Source organism: Neophocaena asiaeorientalis, unplaced genomic scaffold, assembly GCF_003031525.2.
Source record: "Neophocaena asiaeorientalis asiaeorientalis breed wild unplaced genomic scaffold, Neophocaena_asiaeorientalis_V1.1 scaffold64, whole genome shotgun sequence".
Lineage (NCBI taxonomy): Eukaryota > Metazoa > Chordata > Mammalia > Artiodactyla > Phocoenidae > Neophocaena > Neophocaena asiaeorientalis.
The window spans coordinates 4,657,783-4,682,835 of record NW_020185334.1 but is presented as its reverse complement, the minus strand read 5'-3'; positions in this window follow the sequence as shown (position 1 = coordinate 4,682,835).

The window sequence follows — 25,053 nt, the reverse complement described above, 5'->3', positions numbered from 1 at the left end:
TCAACATCTGTCAAAGATTTGTAGGGCTTTGCCCCCCACACTTTGGGCAGGTGCTTCTGGTCTTATGACACTGGTGAGTGGATTTTAAAGAAACATTTGGTGAGAAGATCCAAGGTCATCTCTAACCATTGCCACTGCCTTTTCTTCCCATCAGGACCCCTCATGTCTCTCTTGGGCTGTCATAGGGTTTCCAAATGGGTCTCTTTGCCTCCCATCACATCCACACTCATCTCGGTCCTCTACACAGCAAGTCTGTCTTTCCAAAGCCTAACTTAAAGATCTTAAAAACTCATTAAAACTCTCCAAACTTCTTAGTAGGATCTTCAAATTCTAGATCATTTTGTTTCTTCCAGTCTAATTTTTTTTGCCACTACTCTCCCTCAGGTGTTTTGCTTTTTTTTTCTTGTATATTTAAATGTAAATAATTTTACAGAAGTATAACGTAAGTGTAGAAAAAAATGTGTGCTATTTGATGAATTCTTATAAAAATTTTATGCCCATGAAATTAGCAACCAGATCATGAAACAGAATACAACCAGCACCCAAAAGCCCCTCAAGGTCCTTCCCAGTCACTATCCCTGCAGGGGTAACCATTGTCCTGACATATAATCCCATAGATTAGTTTTGCCTTTTTTGTGAACTTTATATAGATGTAATTATAGAGTATGTATTTTATCATGTCAGTTAACATTATGTTTGTTTCATCCATATGTACATGTGGTTGAAGGTGATTCATATTTATAACTGTATAATATTCCACTGAAGGATATTTATTTAACCAGTCTACACTTGATGAACATTTGGGTTGCTTATAACTTTCGGCGATTATGAATAGTGTGGTTATGACAAGTTCTTGTAAACAATACCCCAAAAGTGCTAAGTGTAAAGGGAAAAGTTGGTAAATTGGCTGTTAAGCCTTTCAAAAGACACTTTTGAGAGAGAAAGGGAAACCCATAGACTGGAAGATATATACTATATATATATAATATATACCTGGGTAAAGGACTCATATATTTAATATATAAAGAGCTTCTATACATCAGTAAAGAAAAAGCAAATGACTCAGTAGTAAACTAGGCAGAAGACTTGAAATTTGAGTAGGCACTTCACGAAAGAGTATACCCAAATGACCAGTGGCCCTAAACACATGAAGGGGTGTGCAGGCATTCCTTTTCAGCTTTACTAATCTCTTCACTTCCCCCACTAGGTCATACACTTTCCTATTTCCGTATCTTTGCACAGGCTTTTCCAGCTACCTGGGATATCTTTATCTCCTTTTCCACCTACTTTTCCTTTAAAGACAACATCCTCTCCTTCCTGAGACCTTTCCTGATTAGACTAGGTAGAATTAGTCATTACTTCTTTGGAATCCCAACGTTTGATTTCCTAGAAGTGAGGTGTTTAACTAATATGTCTTTGCACCCTCTGCACATAGCATTGCACTTGGTGTATAACAGATGACAATCTCTTTTGAGATTGTCTAACTTTCCCCTCAAACGTCCAGATAGAATCTAAAAGCCAATGAGGTATATGTGCTAACAAAACCTTCCTGTGTTGAACATGGGAGTGTTTATTAGCCAATACAGAAGTTACTTCATAGGGAAAAATGCTGGCCTATTTCCCAAATCATAGCTCACCTTTAATGAATAGTGTCATCTTTAATGAATAGTATCACCACAAGCCTGTGGACAGAAACCTAGTGCTCTATAGATTAAATTGCATGTTAAGATACATACTAATAAGTAGGTCTGAAAAACAGCATTGCCTTCTGCAAAGGTAACTGAAGTGAGTGACTGGAGTCTTGTTGTAGGTCAATAACATTTATTTCACACCTAAGGGAGCTCAACAATGGTATCAGCCTCCATTTAAAGTCAAAGGGCTACATGGTACAGTGGTGAGAGGGAGGAGAGAGTTTTTTGCCCTTGTATGATGACTCAGCCAACATTTCTGACTACACCAATTTTCTTTTGTCATCTCATTTCCTGGAACCTCTCGTTTTCACCTGCTCATGCTTTTATATGGTTCTAACCTCCCCAATCCCCATTACATGCCCCCCATTAGCTTGTTTCTAGCCTCAATGAATTTCTTCAATTCCAGATTTGTTCTTTCACTGTTCTCAATTATTTTCCTTTTAGCCAGTTGGTAAGAAAAAAGCTTTTCTCTCTCTCTCTCTCTCCCTCTGTCTCTCCGTTTCTAAGGGGGAAGATCTGTTCTTTATGAAACTTTGTATCCCTGGCTAGATAAGCTTAGTGCCTTATACATAGTGAATTCTCAATAAATATTTGTTGAATCAGTGGTTTGGCAATTTCTTACTAAATTAGGGCGAGTTGCTGACCCCTAACCCTCCCAAAGACATTAGCATTTCAAAATGAGATGCTTATTAGTTCAAACAAATTTCCAAATTATGCAACTTCAGGTGATAAGAAAAATAAATGAAAATGTTTAAGAAAACAGGTGGGGGAAGAGATTCTGAGGCAGAGAAGGCAACTTTTTCTTGGAATTTGACCCTGAGTCATTAGGTTGATTCTTTAGACACAGTGTTCTCCCTTTCTTTTGCTTTGGTACTTTATTCTCTAAATCAGTAATACCCACCTTTTAAAAGTATCAGAGTCTCTCTTTAACTTTAACAAAACGTACATACCTAAGAGTATTAAAATTGATGAATCTAAAGTGACCAACACTTACCCTAAATTGAATGTTATGTAATAAAGTGAATTTTAGTTACACAACATCCATATGCATTTGTCATCCTTGGTATATATTTGTATGAGGCATATCATTAATGTAGTCTACAGACAAAGGATGGTGTGGAAATGAATAAGTGAGTCCTTGTCAATAACTACAAGGACTCCTGGACCACTGTTGTAAAAGCCACACCTTCCCTCTCCCCAGTGGCTTTCAGAACACACAGAGCAATTGTTTATAAACACATATTGAATATTAACTGGCCACTACATACTATTATCAGGGAGGAAATGCTGACTTCATGAACTTTTATTTATGGCTTGTCTTAAGTTGTGTTTCCTAGAAGCAGAGCCTGAGACAGGGATTTGGGGAAAAGTTATTTATTGAGGAAGAAAGGGAAAGGAAGAAGCAGGACAGGAAATGGGAAAAAACACAGCAAAGACAAGTATTCAGGTAGAGTCTAGCTTCAGTCTGATCCAGCAAGGAGCTCTGGTGTGTGAATGGCACCACCGAGAGTTTGTTTTACGTGAAAGCTGGGCTTTTGCCCTCACGCACAGTCAGTCATTGTCTATGGGATGCCTCAAGGGGACTGTAAACTCCCTACAGGTAAGAGCAGATGCCCAAGGGCAGTCCTCCAGAGAAGATGCAGGCATGAGCCCTTAGCAGCCTGAACCACACAGCAAGTGGGGATGAACGGAACTGGTAAAGTGATCTGGATAGGACACTAATAGCAATCGTTATGAATAGCCTGGCTCATTCATTATTTATTCATCCATCCATTTAACAAATATTCATTGAGTGCCTACTCTGGAAAAGTTCCTGTCCTAGGAGCTAAGGGTAGAGTAGTGAACAAGCCAGATAAGGCCCTTACTTTCATGAAGCCCACAGCTTGTGGGGGAGACAGAAATAAACTGGTAGATAAATGTAGCAATGAGATAACTTCTGAGAGTGATAATTTGCTAAGAGAGAAAATAAACAGTTAACTAGATTGTGGAATAACTGGGGCAAAAAATGGGCACTTGAACAGAGACTGGAATGGTGAGAAGGGCAAGGTGTGCCAAGATGTGAGGGCCCGATGTTTAGGCAGACGGAGTGGACCTCGTCAAGGCCCATGATGGGCAGAAGCTCACGTGGTTTTTAAAAAAAATTTAACATTGAATTATAGTTGATTTATGGTGTTGTGTTAGTTTCAGGTGTACAGCAAAGTGATTCAGTTATACATATATTTATATCTATGCTTTTTCAGATTATTTTCCTTTATAGCTTATTACAAAATATTGAGTATAGTTCCCTGTGCTATACAGTAGGACCTTGCTGGTTATCTATTTTATATATAGTAGTGTGTATATGTCAATCCCAAATTCCTAATTTATCCCTTTCCCCCTTTTCCCCTTTGGTAACCATAAGTTTGTTTTCTACGTCGATGGGTCTATTTCTGTTTTGTATATAAGTTCATTTGTATCATTTTTTGGGATTCCACATATAAGTGAAAACGTATGATATTTGTCTTTGTCTGGCTTACTCCACTTAGTATGATAATCTCTAGGTCCATCCATGTTGTTGCAAATGGCATGATTTCATTCTTTTTTATGGCTGAGTAGCTCATGTGTTTTAAGAACAGAATGAAGGCCAGTGGTCCTGTGGTGGACTTGAGAAAGTTGTAAGAAAAGGGTGGAGAAGTGAGAAAAATGGACAGGATAGATGGTGGGAGAAGCCAGTGTTGTAAGGAGTTTGGTGACTTTATATTCCAATTGTAGAAATGAGTTCCTTCACCTGCATTAAGATGGTAAAAATGCTGATTTGTCAGACTTTGACATTGATTTGCATTAACATTTTTTGTTAGAAGAAGTGTTTGCTAAGTAGATTCATGGAATAAATAAGGAAAAGCTTATGATTAAAAGACAGTTCACTGTTTTCAAACTCCAGGAGCATAGCAGGCATTGAATTCAGACATCTTATATAGTAATTATGAGAAAATTTTCTCTCCTTGGTAAGACATTCCCAAGATTTTAAAAGATATATAGTTGGACTCAACCTTCCTTTGTCCTTGGCTGGTTGACAAAGCAGCATTTTTAGAAAAGAATGTAAGTTGGACTTGACCTTGGCTAAATGCAGGGAAAGTTATCAAGGTCACTTTCTTGTTTGTTTGTTTTTACTGTAATTGCTATTAAAATGAATCAAGAAGTAAGTAGAGACCATCTCTTTTTTGCTCAACATTCTGCTCCATGCTGAGACCACGAGTCGTAAGTGCAGTTCTGTTTCCCAACTGCCAAATAATTATGCATTTTCCTTAATTTTTTCAAAGTCCACTGGAGAAGGTACCATGGTTAGAAAATGCCACTAGATTGTGATTATGGAAAATGCTTCCTGAACTTTATTCCTGAAGAGAGATAATAGTTACAGAACACTCACCACCAAAGCTAATGAATGGAACCCAATGAAATTGTATAAAAGAAGCCCAGGAAAACAATGTTTTCTGTCTGACCTATTAGGTCATTTTTGAAGACCAAGGTCAAGGAACAGCTCTCTAAACTAGAATAAACAACATTTCAAATCAAGATGAATTGAAGTATAAGTAGTGTTATTATTCTTTCTAAAAATGGATTTTTCAAATGGTTTTGATTTAACAAAGATGTGAAATCTTTTGGTCATGCTCTTCCCCACACCAACCCCTGCTCCCACCCGCTTCATGTGTGAAACCCATGTTTAATTCAGGGGGAACTTAATCCATATGTTTCTGATTCATTTGCACAATGTTCTTTGGTAACAGCTAGTTGATGTCCAAAGAGTCTTCTGGGAGTTTTTATAAGTCTTTAAAATTTTTTCTTCAAGCCAAAAAATTATATTTTCCAGCTCAAAGTGCCCCTTCAAATCAGAAATACTCTGGGCCTATTGTAAACACTATTTTGAGGAGGACTTAAATTCAGAGGTAAAACACAACTGCTGTTGTGAGCTGTGCAACCAGATCCACTTGAGCAGCCCCTGAGAGATCGGCGGAGAAGCAAGGGAGAGGGGACAGAAGGGGGAACCTGAATAGCATAGGGAGTCTTGGACCTGCCATGTTTTTCCATTTCTAGGAGCAACCAGTGAAATTGCACAACCTATAAAGTCAGACTCAATTTATGGTGCACATCTGGAGCCAGAAAATTTCCAGTTGGCTTTGTGTAACATCTTTGAGCAAGGGCAGAGAATTCTAGAACAGCTTTCATATTCATAAATATAAAAAGACTTCATTTGTGAGCACACTTAGCAGTTGCTCAGCAATTCAACAGCCGGGCTCCGTTTTCTGGAAAGCATGATAAAGTCTGAAGGTGGAGAATTTTTGCCTATGGAATTAAATTAGCTCTGCCAGGAATATAAAGATTGTGGGCCTGTTAGGGTCAAGTGATCAACTGTTAAATAATAGTCTAAGAATCTGTTGCTGGAGTCTAAGAATCATTTCCTTTGTCCCATTTACTTCAGTTGTTCTATGACCCAATTTTGTACCACCCTTGAAGGGCACCTGATGTCTCTGGGAAAAAAAAAAAATAATCCATAAATTACCCTTTTTAACCAAGTACTTGGCAATGAGTGCATACTCATCAGAAAATGGTCATTTTACTGCTAAGAGCTTGGATTCATCCTAGTTCATGTGTCAGTTTTCTACTGGGCTAGAAATGTGCCTCTACACTAGCATAATCCCAAGTTTGGCTATTTTGCCAAAGTGAGTTGCTATTCAATCCTCCTAAAACATTTTCCAATCCCCCCCATACAGGTAGTTTAGAAAGCAGGGATGGTGATAAAGCTTTCCTTCTCAATAAATGTCACTAACATCTTTGTAAAGATGAGAGAGAAAGAAAAGCAGAAATAATTCTTGATTCTTTTCATGCCTCCGAATGCAATCTATCAAGTTCTGCAGACTCTTGCTTCTCAACCGTGGTCTTCAGATCAGCAACGTTAATATTAACTGAACGTTGTTAGAGATTTAGAATCTCAGCTCTACCACCCCACCCCCAGAACTGTAGAATGAGAATTGGCTCTTCAGCAAGTTCCCTGGTGATTCATGGGCATGGTAAAGTTTGAGAAGCACTGCTAGACCACACCTCCATAAACACCTCTTCATTCACTGTCCCCCTCTTGCCTGAATTACTGTAATTGTTTCTCGGCTTCTGCCCCATCCTCCAGCATATTCTCAATTCAGCCACCAGAGTGGTCTTCAAAAAAAATAAGTTATTCACACCAATTCATTCTTCTCTTTAAAACCCAGCACTTCCCAATGCGTGTGAAATAAAATATCAACTCCTTGCCGGCGCTTGAGTCCCTTAAGAGTCCCACCAGCACCAAACTGGCACCAAACCTCCATCCGAAGTTTCACTGGCAGAGTTGCTCATCATTCAGGACTCATCACAGATGTCACCTTGCGATGAACTCTTGGCTACTAGATTTATCTATCTATTTATCATCTATTTATTTATATTAATTTTTTATTGGAGTATCGTTGCTTTACAATCTTGTGTTAGTTTCTGCTGTACAGCAAAGTGAATCAGCTCTACATATACATATACCCCCTCTTTTATGGATTTCCTTCCCATTTAGGTCGTCAGAGAGCACTGAGTAGAGTTCTCTGTGCTATACAGTAGGTTCTCATTAGTTATCTATTTTATACATTGTAGTGTATATATGTCAATCCCAATCTCCCAAATCATCCCACCCCCCACTTCTCCCCCCTTGGTATCCATACATTTGTTCTCTACGTCTGTGCCTCTATTTGGCTACCAATTTTAAATCTACCTCCCAGTCACTTTCTACCACATTGTCCTGTTTTATTTGTTATTGCTTTCTGAACCATCTGAAATGATCTTGTTTATTTGTTTATGGGTTTATTGATTGTAAACCAGAATGGACACTTTCCCTATCTTATTCCAGTTGTATCCTCAACACCTAGAATGGTACCCAGAACACGGTTGAATTCATTCATTGTCGAATGAATTATGGAATAAATTTATATCTATACAATCTGGACAAAAGTCAGTGTCTTATCATTTATGTTTCTTCCACTTTCCCTCCCTCCTTTCCTTTGACAAATATTTATTAAGCAGTTAACCCATGCCTGGTGTAAGGCTAATAACTAAGAGAAACAGGGAACAGACCTAGTCTCTGCCCATATGGAGCATAGAGGGGAGTGGAAGGGAGATGGATATTAATCAAAATCAGCACAATGCCATCCCATGGAGCATATAAAAAATTTCCTAACTCAGCTCAGGGGGACCACTGGGAGCTGAGGGCTGAAGAACGAATATACTCACCAGGAGAGGAGAATGAGGAGAGTAGGAAAGGGAGAGTATTTTGTGCAGAACGAATAACATATCCAAAGGCAGCAGGGAATGATGAAGGAGCAGAAAGAGGGCCAGTAGGATGGGGGTCCAGAAAATGAATGGGGGGCTGTATGTGGTGGGGCTGGCAGGGCAGGCAATGACCAGACCAGTAGGGCCCTATAGGTACAGTAAATATAAGTTCTGGTTAGCCTGGGAGAGTTCCAGCTTATATCTGCAACCTGGTCTAATTATTCATAAATCTTTTAGTCACTCTCATAGGCCATGTCATAGGCTTTTATCTTCAGAGGTCCTCCACAAAGCCTAATAGTTAAGAATAAGAACCTGCACCCAGATATTCTGGATTTGAGTAAGTGGTTTGCTGTCATTTGCACTGTTCCCCCTTAAGCAAATTGTTAAACTTCTCTGGACCTTGACTTCCTCATCAGTAAAATGGGAACTTAGTAACTGTAGTATTCAACCCAGGGTTTTAATAAGGATTAAATGAGTTAATGCATGAGTTAATGAGCATAGCATCTGGTACACATAGTAGGTAGGTAACCACTAAGTGTTAACTATATTATCCTTATTATTGATATTTTTAATGTACAGATAATCATGGGAGCCCATGAAAGGTGTTAGAAGGGGGTGACATGGTCAGAGTTGTATTTAGACTTTTATGTGGAATAATATTTGGGGGAGGGATTAAAAGAGAATATACATATAGAGCTTTTCTAAAATGATGTATAATATGTTTAATAAACAGGAAAAGTAAGTGATCATCATAATCATCTTTTACTAAGACTATAAGAGTCCAGAAATAACATAGTTCTTAAACAGTTCCTACCAATTTCCATTTAGTAGTATTTGGGGACAGTGCAGCTATTTGGAATTAGAGAGTCAACTGAACGAGTATTGTCTTAGAATCAGTGGGAGAAGTAGCAAAGGTCAGAGTTGGAAGGACCAACCAGTTTACTCTTATAAGCCAGATTCTATACTCTCCCCAAGGCAATACAGTTAGAGCCTTTGGACTGCACAAAGGATTTCCATATGGATATCCTATTTGGTTTTCAATGATTTCCAGTGGCGGGGAAAAAAATCAGCAACAGCAAGGAGTTGGAAGGTTTCAGCAAATTCCTCCCAGTGGGCCTTGACTTGAACTTTCCGGGCCTGGAATATCTCCTCCACAGCTCCCTGACACTCCTGTTACCCCAAGGGTGAGAGGAAGCGCCGAGTGAAAAGGGGCCCCATTATCCTGGGGTTAGTGTGGGATACACCTCACAGTCACTTGTCACTTTGAAATTCCCCTCTCCCAGGAGTGTGGAGAAGGATTACAGAAACCTGGCAGATAATTAACATTTCCTGGTGTGAACGGAAGGGATTTGCCACACAATGACTTTCTCACTAAACCAGGGGGAAAGTAGGTACGGATTTCCAGGACAATCCCATTGAACGATGGCTGAGGAATGGGAGTGTTGTAGTAAATTGTTAACCATTTGATTAACCAGGACTCATCATATTACCACATCTGGATTTCCCAGTTTAAAGACTTAGAATATCCTGAGGTGATTTTAGCAAAGTTCTCCGACCTTTCCCAAGGACTTTATAAGCCATTGGGAAGGCAGTATAATTGACTAGAGCTGATGGGAGGAAATTTAGCTTTTCACATTCTTTGGTGGCTTGGCTTTTGAATGAAAGAGGATCTATTGTGTTAAATTAGACATTGATGGTGAAAATCTTATAGAACTCTAGCAGATAGGAACTGAGAAAAGAAGGTAACCACCTTCGGATGTGAAGCAATCATTTAATCTCTAATTCACCAATAAACAGATTCTACTTATTTGTAGTTGACAGAGCACCTAAAGCTAAATGTCCTTGTATTTTTTTAGGTCTCCAAGGATCAACAAAGAGATTTGAAGCCATGTTGATTGTCATGAAAGTACTTCAAGGAAGTAGGTCTTAAGGTTGGTTTAGAGAGATGGAGAGGTGAGGAGAGCAAAAACTGGGACAGACATGCCAGGTGGGAGGAATGGGGGAAGGAGCTAGGAAGAGATGTACCATCTTACTCGTTTAACAGGTAGAGGTGCCAGTAATGAGGAAGAGGATAATGTTAACATTTAATCAGTCCTTACTTCTGTCTCACCATCTCATTTAATTCTTAACATTATCAGGGAATTTATGTCATTCTCATTTCATAGATGAAAAATAATTGAAGATTAGATAGTTTAAGTATCAGGCAACTGCAAAGAAACTTGAGTGCCAAGCTAAGCAGTTCGTAACTGTGTCCTCTACGATTGACGATTTTGTTAACTTTAGTGGAATGCAATATATTCTGAGCTTTTGGGAGAGTGATATCAAGATTTAAGTGCCTGCCTTATAAGCATTTTTGGGCAGAACTCAAATTAATATAATAGTACTTTGTTAGAAAGGTCCCATCTAATTCATAAGTAGATAAGATAATATTTTCAAGAATGTGATGTACGAGGGAAGAAGAGAAGCCTACTTCAAAAATCTCTCTCTTATTGCTCCATATAAATATGTGAAGTTCCAAAAGTGAAGATGCTTTTCTTGGAGCCCAAGGATACTTTGGAATTTTCTGGAATCTTTGTTCTTTTCTTTCTTCACTCCCTCTGTCTTGTTCTTTCTTTCTCAAGCACTTAATGTGAGCTCCTGCTTAGTATGTGGTATTTTGGTCCTAACTGAGGATAACAAAAAGGCATGTCCTTCCTGGTGAGGAGACAATCAGGGAAGCCAGTCATTGCCACACAACCCATCAAGGGCCAAACATATGGAGAAAAAGTGCCTTAAAGGAGAATAAGACCATCGGAAAAAATTGGGTGAAGGAATAAGTAATCTAGCAGAAATCTGAAGGATACATAAGATAGGGGACTGGCATTCCAGGCAATGGGGACAGCCTCTTCAAAGGTGTGGCATGAAATGAAACCATTGTGAGGTTGGAAAATGGTGAGCTGTTCACTATTTTTAGGGCATAATTTGGAATTGGAGGGGGATTGATAGGTGAAGGATGTGTGTGGGTCAGTCGAGGGCCATATTTTTTCTACAAAGGAGTTTAGATTTCATCTGGCAGCGGATGAGTAACTGTAGTGATCAGTATTCTTTCAGCTAAAAGTAACTGCAAGGTAATTGACAAGCACCGGGGAAGCCCAGGGTTGTATCTGACCTCAGGCACAGCTACCTCCAGTTGTTTCTCAACTCTGCTTCTTGTGGGTCAGCTTCTTTCTTAGGCAAATATGGCACCTAAAGGTCTAGGCTTACATCTAGCAATCCCTGCAAAAAGAGGGTAATATTTTCATTATATTTCCATTAAGGGTCCCAGGGAGAATTCTCAATGCCTCTGTTTGGGTCATGTTCCTTTGTCTGAACCAGTCATTGGAGATAAGAGGCTGTTGACTGACAGGTCATATGGTCAACTCTGGAACCGGAGAGTAGCATCTACCCAAATCCCCTGGGCATTTCCCTAAACAGATGTTGGACAAACCGCAAATATTTCCAATAGAAGAGACTTTGGAAGATTTTGAAGAAAGATGTGACATGATTAGTTTGGTACTGAAAACCTTGTTTTAGCTTAAAAATACATGTCATTTTTGCCCTAACATAAAGAAAAAGTTTTATATTTTTTGCCAACAAGAAAAATAAATAACACTCAAACTATGGCCCCACAAATATTGAGCAACATTAATTGTCTTGGAAGATGTTCCATGTTTATATCATGGCCACACATATTATACATAGCAGGTGCTATAGGTGGCTCATCCAGATCCCCTTCCCTGGGCTGGTGGGCTACTGCAAGTGTTGGCTCCCTGTCCAACAAGTTAGACCAACTACATGGTGCCATTCACTCTCTGGAGCTCCCTGAGGGACCAGGCTTAGGCTGGACTTCTGCAAACACATCTTTGCCTGACTGTTCTCCTGACTCCTCTTGCTCTCAATGCTTCCTCACAGGTTTCTTATGTGAGTTCTCCCTCACTTTATCACTTGCATAAGAACCCCCATCTGAGGCTCTGCTTCCAGGGAACTGATGACCTAAGACACCCACAGACACATTTCTGTGTAGCTCAAGGGCAATGAGCCATTCTCGCCTAAGATCTGTGAAGAGAGTTCATGAGTGCCAATTGCTTTCTAGGAATGGAAGCTGAAGGAAAGGACAAGCAGGAAAAGAAGATAAACTCTACGCTACTTCATTGCTCTGTTGGCAGGCCTGTTTTCTCTGAAGTTCTGTGGGCCTGTCTCAAATTCTGTTGCTTATTCTTTGCTGAGCAAATATCTATTGCTGTGTGAATTTTGGAATTTTCTTGGGAAATTCAAGGTCTTTGATTTGCATTTTTCATAATCCATGTAACCCCGCCCTCCTGGAGCCTTGGGATGCCAAGTATCAATAGAACCCACAGCTCTGCTTAAACCGCATGGTATTCTCCTTAAATGTAAAAAAATGAATTCTGACAATCTTAATATGATACATGTGGTTATATGGTAGCTCAATCTGAGGCCAGCCATGTAAATCCCAGAGATTTTTAGATTCTACTTCCTTTCGCTTCTAACTGTTTCTACTACAGAGATTAATTGAATGGAATCATTTGTCTGGTTCTACAAGGGATTGAGATTTTGGTAATGGTTGCCCTTGGATTCTGTAAGAATGACACGTTTTAAATCACAGAGCAGCTGCACAGGTTATTGTAGAAAGTACTAAATGATGAACAGCAAGACCTGTTGATTTTCTAAAAGTTCATGAGTTAGAAATATAAATTTCTTTTCAGTCATCCCACCTATTTGGAGTCTTCTGATTTGGTCTGAAAAGTCTTCTACCTCTGGAAGAGGCATCACTTGGAGAAAGTTCACTGAGGACAGGGTGTTGGTTTTACATCTGACCTTTGTTTGGGAGCTTTAGCAAAGTTTCATGGTCCGGTGCCCAGTTTCCCTATCAAAATAATTACTGAAAAGAATATTTATTCTGTTTTAACTTCCACTGCAGGTCAGGTGTCAAGGGCTGAAAGTTATTGGCTAAGCGTTCAACACTGCTATTTCTACCATAGACAGGCTTGTAAGTCCAAAGAACCTGAAAAGACCTGCATCTTAACCTGGTACCACATTGATTGTTAAGAAGGGTGTGGGTTATGAGAGAAATTCTTAGGGTTTTACAAAACAATGAGATCTACATATCCTCAAGTCCCGTAAAAAGGTTTCAGTTTATTTCAGGGCTCCACCTAACTTTATCCATCTGCCATTTGTGGTTCCACCCTCGAGCAATTTTCCTAGTGCCCCACTCCCTGCAGTACCACACTATTTTTTCTTTTGACACAAATTTTTTGTTATTGAAACTTTATTTTTCTCCACCCAGCCTGAGGATGAGTTTTCTACATACCTAGAATTTTATGCTGATTCCCATCTGAAGCAGCGATATTCCTCCATCACTTTAGCACATTTTCTCTTGGATGCTGCCTTTTTATTACCTATATTTTTTCTTTTACTTCAATATTTATCTTTCCAGGTAAGCTTTCAGGAAGCAGGAAAGAGAACTGAACCAAATATGTAATTATTTCCTTTTTGACAAGTAGGCTGAAGGCTACTAGATACATTTACAGAAAAAAAAATTCTTAAAAGTTTGATTCTGCAGTGTTTTCCTAGATTTAACATGAATGATCCAGTTGCCTTTCTTAACTGAACTGGAGAAAATGCAACAATATCGGGGTTGTTGGGTAACTGATGTGATTTTATGACAACAGCCCAAGAATGATTTTGAAAGTTTTTGCCAGACAAATTACAGAGAGAAAAACTTTGCAATGAAAACTGCAGCTTAGAAAAATGGAATTATCCTCCAAATGTTGTCATAAGTCTAAAAATAAAGTAGTGTACTAGTAGAAAATAAAATGGTAGTATCCAAGAATGAAGTCAATTAACGAAACTTTCCTAGAAATGACAGAGAAGGAGAGCAGCTGGGCATGATGAAGTAGAGATGACAGTGACCACATAATTGGAAACATATACACAGAGATATTTGTGTAGATCTGATCATATTTAATAGAGCATATACAGATCAGAACTTGGAACTTTTTTCAATCACCTGCGCACAGCTCTGTACACAGTGCTTTCACTTTGGTGTGTTGCCCTAGGGATTTCATTATAACTTCAGGAAAGTGATGCTCCCATTCTTGTTTTTCCATGACAATGCCAGCCAAAGAAGCATTTTCAGTCTCTTGTTCTGTATTCATCCATGAAATTAGTTATTTTCAGATTTTAGAGGTACTTGATTTCTTAGATTTTTCTTTTGACCTTAAGGTTCTGTTTGTCATTGAAATGGGCCTCTGCTCTGCAGACATTGAAAAGCTGGTGAGTTCATCCTTAGACGATGAAGTCATCATTGACCCTTCTCATGGACATCTTCGTAAGCTCATGCTGAGCACTAAGTCCAACTTAAATGAATTTTGACATATCATCTAGGAATATCATTATGGGATTACATGACCACAGATTGTCCCAAGGTAGTGAACGCATTTTATTGAGTGGTGTTAGCTGACCAAAGCCAAGCAAACATTTTGGAAACCTAGACAGACAGGCTGAGAGAGAGAGGAGAGAGAAATGTGGTTCAGATATCCAAGGAAGATGGAGGAGACCTTGAAAAGTAGAAAGAGCTGCAAAAATTCATTGCCAGGGAGCTGAACCTTGGGGTAACTCATTTAGTAAAAGCTTATTCTTTTTGCCTTTTTAATGTTTTTATATTAATCCCCACTCCCCTCCTCCCCCAAGATAGAAATATTTCCATTTGGCTTGAAAAACATGTACCATCCTAAGCCATTTCCTTTGTAAGGAATATTTTTGAAAAAAGTTTTCGTAACAATTTCCAAGTAGAGAACAATGAATATTTCACTATAATTGCCTTCAGAGATTCGTAGTGTGCTGACTCTCTCTCTCTCTCTCTTTTAAAATTAAATCTTATAATGTCCTCTTTATGTGCTTCATATATGTTTTAGGAAGATCATTAAATTCAAGGGCCTGACAATAAACAATCTTTAACTGGCGTCCTAAGTTGCCCGATACTAAATGTAAATACCACAACTTGAATTCTTTCAAAGCGTGTCTTTTTAAAAAGGAAGAACTGTCATGTGGGCATCAACTTTACAAGTACTGCTATGTGTGACTTAGAATATTCTTTTTTGCCTTTTTCAATAGTGGACTAGCTGAGCAGTTTATGCCTACTATAATTCTTGATGAATAGTTAAAGAACAAGGCAGTAAAATGAGTAAGATAAGGTCGATAGGTAATTAAGTTTAGGGAAAATGTCTGCTTCTACTGCTGACATGCTTGTTGTGTCTAAAGATCTGGAGGTGTAAATGGCTTTGTTATGTTAAATTAGATTTCCATGTTCTTATGGACAGTGTCCACATAAGAAACCTGATATAGCCTAACTTTGGAACTTGTCCTGTATCCTCTTAGGATCTAAAGAGGAAAGGACATTTAAGTGGAAGGAATATTTGAAGATGTCATTTGTGTGTATGCATGGGCTCATTAGATACATTAGGGTAAGATAGTATCTAAAGTCTCAGTTTCACCAAGAAGTTGGCATTTATGGGCCAAATGAGTTTTGAGGTGCTTTAATTGTCTGAGGAATTTGTTCGCTATTAAAATCTATGAAAAAAAATTTTTCTAAGAGTACATAGAATAATATAAACTTCTAAAATTTGCATTATTTCAATTGTGAATTAAAAAAATAATAGCAGTGACAACAGCAGCAATAGAAGAGGCTGACCATAAATTTTATTGTATAAATTGGGATATTTTTGAAAGTGAAAGCAGGTACTTGATTAAGGGCAGGACAGCCATTTTAAACCAGAAGATATAATAACCCTCAGAGAGGATAATAATGATAGAGGTAGTAGGGATAATGCATAATTCCATAATTCAAGTGGTCCTGTCCAATCAGGATAATATTTAAACACACACACACACAAACACCCCCCACCCCACCCACACACAGACACACACAGAATCCAGCATCACCCCCTGAAAATTTAGAAATAATCAAGTCCTTTACTTGCATTTCTTAATACTGTGAAGAACATAAGAACATACCATAAGACCATAACTTCAAATCTCCCTTTCCTTTCCAATGAATTTCCTTACATAGCACGGCCATGCCTTTCTCCTCAGGACCTCTTATTTAAACTCCCAAACCTATCTTGACCTTCATCTTTTTTTTTTTTTTTTTTTTTCCTTTTTTCTTTTTTGAAAAAGGTCGATATTGTGCATTTGGTGTTGTCTCTGAAAAATATTTGGTCAAAAAATACTTTCTAATCTTTTTCCTTCCAACAGTTTTATAGTTTTTGTCTTTATATTTGGGTCTAAGGTCAATTGCTATTTAATTTTGACATATTATGTGAAGTATATATCAACATTTCTTTTTTTTTTTTTTTTTTTTTTTCATTTGCTCTTATGTGACAAGGCTGGACCCTTCTGGGAGGACAAAGGGACAGGAAACAGCTAAGTCGTCAAAGAGTAGTCCTCTTTAGCAGGCAGGGAGTGGGCAAAGCTGTTAATAATGGCCTATTAATAGTCTTGATTCTGTGCCAATAGCTTATATTAATAAGGAAGTCTCTATATGCCCGGTGCTATGAAACAATTATAAACCTCATCTACATCTCACCCCTGATGTAGTTGCTCTTGACATTGCCATTTAGCAGAGGAGAAAACTGAGGTTTAACAAGAGTGGATAAGTTGCTTAAGTGGCAGAGCCAGGACCTAAACTTTGCGGTTTGACTAAAGAGTTGATACTCCTAGCCAGTAAGTCCAAGGTAGGCTTCAACTTGTTATCATTGAGATTGCTCAAATGTAGGAAAAACCCTCACAAGTTTTAGTAAAAAATTTGCTATAACAAAACATGTCCGGTGTAAGTATATGGTAGTGTGAGCAAGTATTTCTTTCCCACTTTGAAAGTCACTGGTGTGAGTGAGGTATCTAGAGCTCTCTGATAAATGAACCCAATATGAAAATAAATGCATATAAACACAGGTTATTTGGAAGACAATGCAAGTGAGCAGAACACACAGTGAGAATGGGCTATTTTTCATGCAGTTGGAGAGGGCTGTCATTGACTGGGTTTAACTGCTATTGCCAGAAAGATATCAACCATTTTTAATGCTCAGACTATTTTTTTATGGCTGCCTGAAGGATATCAGGTGAACCGTCTGTTGTAAATCAATAATAATTTGCTTTAGATTAATGAGGAACTAAAAATGTTTCTAATAAATTTCTAAATGCTTAGCATATTTTGAAAACCAATCATTTTATGAGATTAGATTTCTTCTGTCCTTAAGAAAGAGCTGGGTGGGTGGAGGGAAGGAAAAAAAGTAGTCAAACATTTTGGAAACAGAGAAATGTGAAAACAGTGAATGAGAGTGTATGCATTCCAGGGTTTTGTTTTGTAATCTCAGCTGTTCAGAGGCATGCTCTGTGGTTCAAAGCACTTAACAGCAAATAAGATGTCATGGTGCCCTCTGTACAGGTTCTTCAGCAAAGTCCATTGGTTGCTTAATGGCTGGTCAGAGTCTTCAGTACCTACTAAGTAACTGAAGTATATTGGAAATAGCTGGATTCTAGTCCAAATCATGGGCTGTGCATCCTGGCAACACTCTGCAGTGATTGGGTAACTGAAGCATGTCTTGGAAAGTGGATGGATGGGTCTTGCCTTCTGTCTAGTCTTGTTTTGATATTTAGAATGTATCATGGGAAAAGAAGAATGTAGGCTCAACTCATCCATTAATTTGATACCTTTATAGGTCTATTTTTCCTGAGTACTTTCTTATGAAATTGGAAGGGAGAAAGAAATCCACTGTGGAAGTGAGGAGCAGAGAAATGTTTCTTCCCCCAAATGTATCTGAGTAATCTAACGTGATGCCAAAATTTTAAGAGTAATCTGGTGGTTGGTAAACTGCTAACCTTGCTGTTGACCAGACAAAGTAAAGCAAATGATTACTTATAAAATTCGTGCCCCTAATCCCAGGCTTCTTTTGTGGAAGGAATGGAAATAGTAGAGAATATTGGGGCAAGATAATAGTGTATTCTGAACCAGGTTTACTGTCTCTAGCAGAACTTTCGCTTCAGCAAGCTTCAGCGAATGTAGGAATTTCAGATTCTGGGTACTCAATTGTACGAGCAACACTTTAAATTATCCTTTATTGAAGAATAAATATAAAGTGGGTGTATTGTTTTATTAGTCACTTTTTGGAATGGAGTGATTTTCTAAGGAGCAGAAAGGGCTTAATCCTAGTGATGTGATTCTGTATAAAATCAGCTAAGAATCTGTGGCAAAGATTTGCCCCTATCTGTGCTCTCACATTGTCTTTGGGACACAGCTGGACCATATTTCCTTTACAGCTTCTTGTGGTCATGTGCCTGAGCTCTGTCCAATGGCATGTGAGGAAAATGGTAGGTGCTGCTTCCAGGCCTGGCTCATAAAACCCTCTCAAGAACCACTTTTTTTTTTTCCTTTTTCCCATGTGCTGGCTGAATGGTGAGGACACTAGGACTTAGAGAAGGGTAGAACCACAATGTAGAAGGAACCTGAGTCCCTCAGTAAGAGCATGGAAGACTCTCCCACCAGTAAAATCCATGACTGGCCAGTGAGAGGCATGAGAATGAAAACATTATTGTGTGAGGCACTGAGACTTAGAAATGCCTTTGCATCAGCTAGCCTTACTACATTGCTGATACAGGATTGATTCATGCCATGGCTAGGGTGGTGGCCTTGTATGATCATAATAGTCCTTTTGTCAATGTTATGTTGTCTAGATTCTGGTCCTGGCATCTGCCCAAGAGTGGATGCATGATTCTGGGCAGATAACTAGCTTTCTTCTCTGGCCTCAGTTTTTCAGCAGCAAAATGAAGAGTTTGGACCAAAACCTTTAAGATAAGTTAGAGGTTTGGGGATTGACAGAAACTCTGACCAATGTAAGCAAAAGAACTTGTCATGAGGATACAGGTGGCTCATGGTATCAATGATGATGTTAGAGAAGCAGGCTCAGAAAGAGCAAGAATCAGAGAAGATATAGTGACCTAGGCAGCAAGAGGTAGTTAAAAATCTCATCATGGGCCCCCTCTGGTAGTTAAAAATCACAGGTCTTTTCCATTCTCATGTATTAGTTAGGTTTTACTGTGTAACAAATGACTCCAAAACTTTGTGGCTTAAAACAACATTTGTGCAGCTCATGATTTTAAAGGTTGACAGTTTGGGATGGGCTCTACTGAACTTTTCTGCAGATCTGGACCAGGCCCAGCTGATCTTAACCTGGTTTACTTATGCAGTCAAATCTTCCATTAGCTGCCATGTTGGTTAAGGGCTGGTCCATCTAAGATGGCCCAACAGGGATGGCTTATTTCTACTTCATACGGTCTCTCATCCTCCAGCAGGCTAGCAAGGGTTAGTTCACATGGCAACTGAGTGGGAATCCAAGAGTGGGGTAGACATATTCAAGGTCTCTCGAGGCCCATGTTCAGAACTTTCACAGTGTCACTTCGGCCACATTCTGTTGGCTAAAGTAAGTCTCAAGGCCAGTCCAGATTCAAGGGGTGGAGAAATAGACTCCAGCTCTTGATGAGAGGAGTTACAAAATTCACATTGCAAAGTATCAATAGTATGGATACAAGGACAGTTATGGAGAAAAATTGTGACCATTTCTGCAATTCACCAAACCTTGCTTAGATCATGTGTCCATTCCTTGGGTAGAAAAGGGCTGGTCAATTTCATACTCCTCCTAAGAGTGAAGAGTGTGGGAGAAGTTAGTTTCCCGAAAGGAAATTAGGTTGAAGGGGAGATGACCTGAGATTGACAGACCTGGTTTTGAACTCACTACCATGAGCTAAATATATGGCCTCAGCAAAACAGAGAACCCCTCGGAAACTACTTTCTCATCAGCCAAGTGGGTTTAGTAATTCTTTCTTACAAGTTCTTACAAGTGAGTGTTAGAGATGATAAAAGTAAAGGCTGGGTACCATGTTTACATGTAGTAGACACCCAGTAACTTCTCTAGTTTTCACCTTAAATTGACACAGTGGAATGAAAAGTAGATACACATATTTTAGAACTTCTTTCCCCAAGTTCTTCAGAAAGTAACACAGGAGAATTTTTTACACAAAAGCTTAATATATTGTTGCTTTTACCATGGCATTTAGAAGCATTAGTCATTGAAATTATCTGTCTTTGCCATTCTTAGAAATTAAGGTTGCTCCAGGGCTGTTTTCAGCTGGTAAATATTAGGGTGGCCACATTGTATTCTTCAGCTTCCCCCTTTCTTATTGGTTGAGTGTGGGGCTGTGTCTTAGGCTGTTCTGACTGCTGTAACAAAAATATCATAGACTGGGTAGCTTGCACTGCGAACATTTATTTCTCACAATTTTGGAGGATGGGAAGTCGAAGATCAAGGCAGTTGTAGATTCTGTGTCTGATGAGGACCAACTTCCTTGTTCATAGACTGCTGTCTTCTCACTGTTACTTTCACTTCTCCCAAGCTCTTTCCTAGCTATGTGTGAGATGCATGTGTAGTAAACAGGGTTCTCATTTCAATAGGAAGTCAAACCTGAAAAGGCACAGAGGACCCATTTTTCTTTTCCTAACTTTTCCCAGGTGCATCAAAATCAATACCTCTCTTTCTAGGAGAGCAGGCACCGTGCTTTCAGTCAGGAGTGGCTACAGCTGACTAACTTCCTCTGGATTTGGTAGTGGGAGAAGAACTCAAGACTCTGTTTCTGCCAGACACTTGGTGTACCAGCCAGTTGTGCCCTGGCCCAGGGGGCAGCCTGCATGATGATTCTGAGGTCTGCTTCAAATAGCAGATTAGTGAAGGTGGTTCTGTTAATGGTTTGATTTTTTTTTCTCACCCAGTTCATGAAATTGAAGTCAAGATTTTGCAAGTTCATTTTGGTGAAGTCGAACTACTTTTTATAAATGAATTTTCTCAGTTTGGTTGCATCTTGTTCCAAACCAATTGGAAATCTTTAAATCAAAGCATTCAATGAATGGAGTGTCAAGAAAATTTCAGTGGTTGAAGCTTTTCAAGACCTGAAATTATTGACAACAATATGTGCAGCCAAGAAGACATTCAAGTGTATTTCTACACATTATACATTAAACAATGCAGACTCAAATGGTGTGCTAGATTTCCATTTGAAGCTATAATTTATGCTATGGAAAAACTCTTGTGGGAATAATCTATTGGTAGAGCTCCTATTTTTAACTGGTAAATCAAGTTGTATTGTATATACTGGACTAAAATGAAATTGAGAGGGTCCATGATTCTGTAACATCTAAGCTTGACAAAGTATTCAAAAGGATCATAAATAAAATTAAGTGTTTTTGAAAAGTTTTGAAATATTTGTAAAAATATTTGCCTAAGAAAAGTACTCTGAAGAAAAGCAAAAAATCAGTACCTGTGAAATTATTGGGGCTGAAATATTGATATATTTCAATAAAAAAGTAGCATTGATCAGAGCCTTTGGTATGGACTGAATTTTGTAACCCTCTCCCCTCTCCTCTGCCCCCAATTTGTGTTTGAAGCCCTATTCTCCAGTGTATTTGGAGATAGGGCCTATAGGGAGGTAGTTAAGGTTAAATGAGGTCATAAGGGTGGGAACCTGATCCAATAGTATTACTGTCCTTAGAGGAAGAGACACCAGGGAGCTCTCTCTCTCTCTCTCTCTGCGTCCCCCTGACCCCACTTCCCCACAAGCCAGCAAAAGAACTCTCATCAGAAATTGAATCAGCTGGCACTTTGATCTTGGACTTCCCAGAGATAAAAAAATGTCTGTTGTGTAAGCCATCTTGTCTGTGGTATTTTGGTATTGTAGCCTGAGCAGACTAAGACAGCCTTCATTTAGCAGAATTTACTGTGAGCTTGGCAGGTAACACAGCGAATATAAAGAGATTTTCTCCTTAGAAGAGTACAAAGTTTCACATATTTTAATCATCTAATTTTGAAAAAAGATCTCAGGCATTTTATGAAAACAAGAAAAATTATGAGATAATGTTAAAAAATATTATGGTATAAAGAGACTAAGATATATAAATAAGTACCAAGGAAAATTGTTTGCTTGTTATTTTTTAACATGCAGATAATACCATGTTAAAAATTTTAATATATATGGATTTATTCTATGTTAATTTTTTTTAAATGTTATTTTTTAAAAATAGTTTTGACCAGAGCTACCTTATAGTTCTACCAATAAGTTAAAATCAATATGTTGGTTAATTTTAAAATATTTTGAAATATTATTTCATTTTATTTTTCTTTACCATCTTTTCTCACTCTCATAATTGTCCCAGGTTGGACCAAAAATTATATGATCATCCTTTGCAAGGATAAAATATTCAGTCTGGAAAAGGCATTTTCATGGAAGTTTGTAGCTATTGTCCCTTAATTAATTTAAATTGGGTTGATAAATGTAAAGTGAGCTCCTCATATCCACCTGAGGCAAAGACAGTGTCATGTGATATGCAAATCTCTGTATATCCAGGAAGACAATTCTTAGTATCCCTTGAAGTAGGTGGCAACATATAGCTGAATTCTAGACAATGGTTACAGGCAGAAGAGAAATATTCCATATCCAGGACTGGTCCCTAAAATGTCTTGCATCATACTCTAATATTCTTTCTTTTCTATTCTACCAGATGAATGGGAATAATCCAATGGAGGACTTGAAGGCACTAAAAGATGGTGGAGCCAACTGACAGGTGAACCCAGGCCCCTGAATAACTGGAGGCAGACCATCCCTGCAGACTTGCATTGAACTATGACATGAACAGTAAATAACCATATTTTGTGTTAAGCTATTGTAATGTGGGGCTTCAGGATTGCTTACCTTCATTAATGTTCCATCCAACTTCCTCCCAGGAAAACTGACCTCAGGATCAGTTTCTCTGGCTGATTGGCTTTCCTCCTGCTTGGTTCCTAAGTGATGTGGTAGCACCTTGGTTTGAAAGATTTCCTAGGACTGAAGAATGTGCTCACCATCAAATCAATTGACTTTGAAAATAATTTATATCTTTAAGGTATATGTAGGAGTAGCTATACATTCGTACTTTGGGCTAATCTTATATTATGTCCTTATAATAAAAGTACATTAAATAGGCAAGTAATATTAATAATACCTACCATATACTGATATGTAAAGCATATGTTGATAATCAAAACACTGTGCTAACTACATATACAAGCACGATCTTTATAGCAATCCTTTAAGGCAGATAAGTTATTGTCCCCATTTTACAGATGGGGACACTGAGGCTTAAAGAACTTAGACAACTTGCCAAAGGTCACAGATGTGGAAATGGTGGAGTGGGGATTTGCAGGCAGGTGTGCTGGACTCCAAAACCTGGGCTCTTGATCATGAAATTAACCATAGTGGAGACATTCACTGTTAGTTCCTCAACCTCTTAACTCTCACTATGATTCAAGATTCATGATGATGATGGTGATTGACATTTCTGCACACTCACTGCTTGTCAGACCCTGTGGTCTGTGCTTTATGTACGATAGTTTATTAAGCATTCACAGCCTTCATATGAGACAGACATCATTACTGTCTGTTACATGTATACACACTGTATCTCGTAACCATGGTAACACTCAATAAATAGAAATCAATCTGTCTTCTTACAGAAGGGAAAACTGCAGCTTAGAGAGACTAAGCAGCTATAGCACCTCATGAAGCATTCTTTCAAATAAAGTACCTTGGGCACCTGAAATCTATCTGCTTCAGTTTGTATAGATTGCAACCCTCCTCTTCAAAGGAAAAAATGGGAAGAGAGGAGAAAATCATGTGGAACCCTATAAGTTAAAGCAAGCCCCAAATTAAAGAAGGATGAAGGCATTTACATTTCCTAAGAGGGGTTTTATCCTCACCCCACCCTCAGCCCTCACCCTCCCCCCCAGCCACCACACACATACCCTTTACCCCTTTGCATTGCTTTTGTAAATCAACAACAGAGAACACAATTCCACTGAAATCAAGGTGGCAGGGTCTGGCTCATGGGACTGGTCACAGTGAGTCTTCACATTGACTCTGAGCCAGAAGGGAAAAAGCAGCAGACACGGGGATCAAGAGATTGTAGCTACATAGTCTGGCTCTGCCACCAAAAATGACGGAAAAGAAAAAAAGAAAAAAAAGAAGCAGAAAAACAAAACCCGAGACAGAAGGCAGGAGGAGACACCGGGCAGCTCCAGCTTTCAGCGAGCCAGCTCTGTTCCACTTCCTTTTGATTGTCCAGGAAAGCTAAGAAAAGTAAAAACAGGGCTGTGAGTGCGTGAAAGCAGCCCCGTGGAAACGTGTTAAACAATTGGCCTGTGGGTCAATTGTGAAGGGCGTTAATGTGCGAGACCCCGATAAAGAGATTTGCATGAATGGCCACAAAGCATTTCACATTTAAATACAGATCCAAGTTTGTTCTGCACAACGGTATAAATATAACTAAGGTGGGGTGGAGAATGAGATTTGGAAATCAGCCGATTTTAAGGAAGCCAACACAAACACTCCAACGAATGCAGAGTTTCGCACAGGCTTTTGTGCTCCTTACTAGTTGTTGGCATAAGCTCATAAAAACAGAAAAGTCCATGAGACATAGTGGTTGAGATATTGTGTGCCCGTGTGGTAACAAAGTACACTGTTTACCTGAAAATAGCCTTCTTGTCATGTACACGGCCTTTCCTGGAAGGTGATGGTCATGTTTGATTTTGTTTCATGGTGGTTGTGACAGCCTAGAAAAGTGTACAACATCTCAGGAGGTTTTCTATCTCTTTTCAGTGGCTATCTCCTCATGAGATAGATCTGAGGGTAAAAGTCCCTAACCTTGAAGGCTTTTCAAATTGAGATTTTAATAGAAAGGAATAGATTTTAGCCTCTTTAGCAAATTCATATTGCATGAAAAGATATTTTGTAATAGGCTAAGCAGGCCATATAAAATTAAGTAAAGCTGGATCTGGTGCCTAAAACTATTTGGCAGAAATCCCTGGAAAGCCACATTTGAACATTTTTAATATATATTATAAGGCAGAAAAGAATAATTATCTTCTATTGA